The sequence below is a fragment of the Acomys minous genome, assembly GCF_964271855.1.
Source record: "Acomys minous genome assembly, chromosome: 5".
NCBI classification, from domain to species: Eukaryota; Metazoa; Chordata; class Mammalia; order Rodentia; family Muridae; genus Acomys; species Acomys minous.
Window position 1 is genome coordinate 60,420,984 of NC_140494.1, and position 6,000 is coordinate 60,426,983.

The window sequence follows — 6,000 nt, forward strand, 5'->3', positions numbered from 1 at the left end:
GATCCCCAAGAGGCCTTAGGCCTGGAACCAAAGAGAAGAATGCCCGCTGCTTGCTTCCTGATCTCTATGCCGTCTCTGTGCTGGCCCCACCACAGCTCCTTATAATCAGGGACTCTCTTTGTACCCACAGTGCCAGTAGCCAGCTCGGTGGCTCCTCACAGCCTAAAATCGAAATGGCTCCCCACTCCCCTCCACCAGCCACAGGAAGAGGCCTTGCCAACATCTGTCCCGAAGCATCAACGTCAAACACTTTGGGCAGCCGCACAGCCAGCGCCCTGGGACCCGTGAGTTCTTATTGCACAGGCAGTGGGAAGCAAAGGCCCTGCTGCTGCTCCAGCAGGCCAGACAGAAGCTAATTACAGAAACCTGAACCTGCCATGACTAACATGCTTATTTAATTTCAAATGTTTGTTTGTTGACCTACAGAAATCAAATATCGAGGCCTCATGGGCCAGGCCTCTTCTGGGGCCCTGGGAGTAATGTCTGTGTGCAGAGCAATTACGCAGGCCCGAGTCTAGGCAGGGGTTGGGTTGCATGGCAATACCTGGAACGGAATCCGCTTGGAAAGATGTCAATTCTGTGGGGAACGTGGTTCGACTTGGGCATGACATGAAAGGCAGCAAGCAGGCCACGGGAAAGCCGTGGCCAGGGAAGTCTCCCCAGCGTGGTTAATTTGTGGTAATGGTGATCACGTCCTTCACCGAGATCCTATTCTGTTTCACGTCTTCTGCACATTATCACATGTATTCCACCTGGCTTTGTGAGACAAGTGTGTTGTTTTGTTGTTTTGTTTTTTTCTCTTCTTTCAGGATAAAAATAAAAAACACTAAGCAGCTAACCATTTAAGTAACTGGCCTGTGGTCATGTTGTAAGGCTAACACAGGCTGAGTAGCTCTAACTTAAAAATCCAAAATCTGGAAAGCACTCCAGATTGAAACTTTCTGAGCCCTGACCTGACACCACAACTGCAAAGTTCCACACCTGATTTCATGTGATCAGTGTAAAAATGCGGCACACTAAAAATGATCCTCAGGCTACGTAGACAAGGCTTATAGGAGATATAATGGAATTTCATATTTAGCCTTCAATCTCATCCCCAAGATATTTTATTATGCATGGAAAAATGCCTCCAGCCACCATTTAAAAAAAGATTGATTTATTTATTTTGTATAAAGTGCTCTGGGTGCATGTTCACCTATAGGCCAGAAGAGGGCACCAGATCTCACTATAGATGGTTGTGAGCCACCAGATGGTTGCTGGGAATTAAACTCAGGACCTCTGAAAGGGCAGCCAATGCTCTTAACCTCTGAGCCATCTCTCCAGCCCCACCCTTTAAAATATATATGAAATAATTTTGGTCCCAAGTATTTGTACTAAAGGATACTTGATCTGCATTTGTGGTTGTGGCAAGCCTTCAGGACACATATCATAACTTTTAACTGAACACTTACTGCAGAATCATTTAGTATTATGTTAGGCCTCATACTAACCTGTATGAGGTAAATATTGTAGCAGGGCATAGTGGTGCACACCTGTAATTCCTGCACTCAGGGAGAAAGAGGCAGGGGGATCTCTAAGCACAAGGCCAGCCTGATCTACAAAGAAAGTCCAGGACAGCCAAGGCTACACAGAGAAACTCTATTTCAAACAACAACAACAACAACAACAACATCATCATCATCATCATCATCATCATCATCATCATAATGTGTGTACATTAAAAGATTGTCATTAACCCTATTTGTAGATGAGAAGACTGAGGATCAGGGATACTAAGTAATTTATCTAAGCATGAGAGTCAACACACCCAGACAAGATCCAACATATTCCTGCAGTCGCGCTGGGGGTCACTGCGCCAAGCCAGCTTTGTGGACTAGATTTTATGAAGTTATACAATGTGAAACTAAGGTTGCAACCTGGCCTGTCCGGCTTCGAAGCTTGTATTTCTTTCCAGCTCAAGATTCTCCAAATGCTGAGAGGCAGCAAGAGCTTCTGAGCCCACAGAAAATCTAAGGGGGTCGCTCAGATCCAAGCGCGAGCCGCGTAAACCTTGAACAGAGCTAGAAGGAAAGGGACATGAGAGGGTCAGGGCTAAGACTACCCCCGCCCACCCCACCCCCCACCTCCCCAAACATGGCACTGACGTCACTCAAGGATCCCAGTGCCCCGCTGAGAGTCCATCTGAGCACCGGGAGCCTGGAGCAGCTTCCGATACTAAGGATGATGTGAAAGGCGGCTAATGCCTACTGAGTATCAGTTAGGTACAAGACATTGTCAAAGCCCCAACACACTTTCTCTGACCTGTTATGTTCCCTTGTCTTATACAAGGCAACCCAGGCTCGGAGAAGAGCTAGAAACCCTGACAAAGGCGCTCAGAGAAGGGGCGCCATTGGACACTGCTGCAGATCACCCATGAGAGCCACTGAGCCAGATACTGTCTGTCACTAACACCACAGGGTGAATGGGGACTCAGTGTCCACTTCGCTAAACTTTGTCACCTACAAAATGAGTCTATTCATTCTTTTCTTTTATAATAGGTATGAAATGTACTAAGAGAGTTCTTTTTTAAAAAAAAGTCTGGGTGTGGTGACACATGCTTTTAATCCCAAAACTGGGGAGGCAGAGGCAGGAGGATCTCTGTGAGTTTGAGACCAGCCTGGTCCACATAGAGAACCTGTCTTTAAAAAAAAAAATGTAGGGTTGAAGACATGGCTCAGAGATTAAGAGGTTGAGGCTGCTCTTCCAAAGGTTCTTTCTGAGTTCAATTCCCAGCAACCACATGGCGGCTCATAACCATCTATTATGAGATCTGCTGCCCTCTTCTGGTGTGCAGGTGTACATGCAGGCAAAACACTGTAGCCATAATAAATAAATAAATAAATATTTTTAAGTATATAAAAAAAATTTAAGCTGTCACTAAATAAATAGGCAAACCTTCTTTAAAAGACATGCTTTTTGTTTATTATAATCAGTTTGACCCACAACTGTTTAATGGAAATGTGATTTGCATGTTTACACACACACACACATACACACACACACACACACACACACACCTTCATTTAAAAAAGATTCTTCTCTGTGAGGAAGTGTGCAGGTGTGTTTCCTGAATAAATGAAATCTCGAGGTACACGTCATGCATGGTGACCCCTCTGCTCTCTAAAAGCTGTCTTTGCCCTTACAGTATCCTGGAGCTCCTAAAGAAATCCCCAGAAGGTTTCATAGGCTAGAAACGGATCTTGCTGACTCGTCAGATATTTTCTCAGTAATTAGTCATGAGTTACAAGGCAATTTAGAAGTGGCACCAGGGGTCTTTGTCACCAGGGAGAAAGGCTCTTCCTGTCAGCAGCCTCATCCTCAATTGGGGGGAAAAAAGTTCACGTGGGTCCAACAGCTTTAAGCAAAACTCAGGAAACATCGAACCCACATCTGTTTGGATCAGAGTCACAATTTTAAGGGAGAACAAAAATGCCAGAACCACTTCTCCAGTCAGTTTTCAATGTTTCCATGTACCTAGCTTCATGTTGTGAATAAAATGGATGTGGACCAAAGGCCACATATTTAGCTGTTCTGTGTGATGGGTTTATTACTCCAAATGCCTCTAAGACCCCAGAGACTGCCATTTAATTAAATGCAGAGAAGTATTCACGGATAGATTTCTAATTTACCGTTCCTATGCCAAGAGTCTCAGAGGTCTCATTTCCGTTTAGAAATTTCTACTGCCACAAAAAGAGGGATTAATGAAATTAACTGGCTTCTATCTTTCCTAAAACTGAAACCTACTCGTACGTGAACTCTGGATTCAGGGCATAGGTCAAAAGTGCGCCCTGTCTGCAGGGAAACTCTCTTCCTCCCCAGCCCTGAGCACGTACGCGCGCGCGCGCGCGCGCGCACACACACACACACACACACACACACACACACACACACACACAACCATATTCTTTAGTTTTAAATTCCATATACAAGTATTGCAGGTCTCCTGGGACCGCAGCACTCAAGCCTCTTAAGACCGTGTGTGTCCTTCCCCTCCGATGAGAGACAAGGTCCACGAGCGGATCCGGAAAAGGCATCTGGGCCCGTTATGAGGGGGCTATGACAGCATGGTCAGCTCCAGGAGACAGTTTCCACTTCTGGTCCTCCTGCTTGCTTTCTTGTCTTGCTATAAAGAGGTCAAAGGAATGTGTAGCTTCAGGGACTCAGAGCGTAAGAGCAGCCCTCACCTTCCCACAGCCATCTCCATCCTAACACAGTCTCCCTCTCAGTCTGAGGGAGTAAAGTCTTAGAGTTTGCTTGTTCGTTCGTTGGTTTGTTTGTTTGGTTTGGTTCCCCCCCCCAGGAGTTTTTGTCTCGTTTTGTTTTGAGTCAGGGACTCACTGTGTAACCCCGGCAGGCCTGTAACTTCCTACTTAGATCAAACTGGCCACAAACTAACAGAGATCCTCCTGCCTCTGCCTCCTGAGTGTCAACACTCTTCGGAAAAACGTAGTTTTTGGAAGGTCAGCTGAAAATTAAGCAAATGGGTCCTTTAATCATTCTATCAACCAGAGGGCTTTAGGTAGCCAGGCAGCCTGCCTACGGCTGTGTGGTTATTGTTATCTCCAATGGTCACCTCGGAGGTCCTCTCAGCCTGTTGCCTCAGCAAGTGGCCAAGTAGCCTCAACATCATGGGGGGTCACCCTCCCTGCACCCTACTTCTGTTTCCCAGTGACTTTCCTCAGATGAAGACTCCATCACATCTTGCCTGACCTGCCATTATCCCCACAGGATGATATTCTCCCCAACACACAGAGCGCTTTGTTCACTGTCGCCGGGCTCACCCCGAAAGGCAGATTCCGGTTTTGCCATTCTCAGAAGATGGCAGAAGGCCATTCCTGCCCTGAACACCCCTTGACCTGCCGTTGAATCCCAAGCATCAAATGGTGACGGCCATCTGCTTCTCCAAACTCATTCTCCAGTGCACTAGTGTCCCTCCCGGTGGTTGCTGACATCCCAGGCCTGAGTCTGCAGGTGCCAAGTCATCTGACTCTGCCTATCAGGATCCGACCTCCATCTGTTCAAACGCCACCTCCCTCCTGAAGGCGAGTCTGGCCTCAGCCTACCCATCCCTTCCAGCAAACATATCCCGTAGGTATGAGCACTGGTCTGGTACATCACATATCCCCTGACACCATCCACAAGACACCACTTCTCGCCCTATCACGAACTACCTGCAAACTTGCCTGAAGTACAAGTGCCTTATTGGATCATACCCAAATGTACATTCTTATAACATTTAGGACAATGTCCTGAGCTATATGCTCAGGACATATTAGTGAGTGTAGCCATGGGGGTGGACAAAATATATTTGTTCTGCTTTTGAGAGCATTTAAAAGATTTTTAAACTCTCATATTTGTTAAGAAAAGACTAAAACAAAGCAATGTGCTAAATGGTTTAATGATACATGATAACATTCCAAATACAGCCCTTAATCAACAGAGCCACCTTGCCCACAGCTGAGCCAGAACCAGCATAACTGGCCTTTCTAATGTATAACACTGTCAGTGTGTGTGTGTGTGTGTGTGTGTGTGTGTGTGTGTGTGTGTGTGGCCTTTTAATATCCCCACCCTGAAGCCAGCTTTAGAGCCCCCATCCTCAGTCCTTTGTCCGTTTCCGCTGTGCTGTTTCTTTATAGGCCTTCTTTCCCCCCCCCCCCCTTCTTCTAAACTCAAGTTGGTACTGAATTTTTGGCACTTGCAAATCCATCACTTTAAAAAGAGGGGACAAAAGTAATAAGCAAGTCCAGATTCGTGCTCAGTGCCCAAAAAAATATGCAGTTTCTCCACTTTAATCTGATCCAGCCAAATGGCCAGTCCAACGTGCAGCATATGTCCAGCCAACTGGCTGGGGTCCGTGCGGTTAGTTCCTTCTGTAGATTAATGAGATTATGGCATTGTTAAAAAGAAGCAGAAAATGCTAATTTGACATCTACTGTGATATACTTTCCAGTTTGGGGGTTT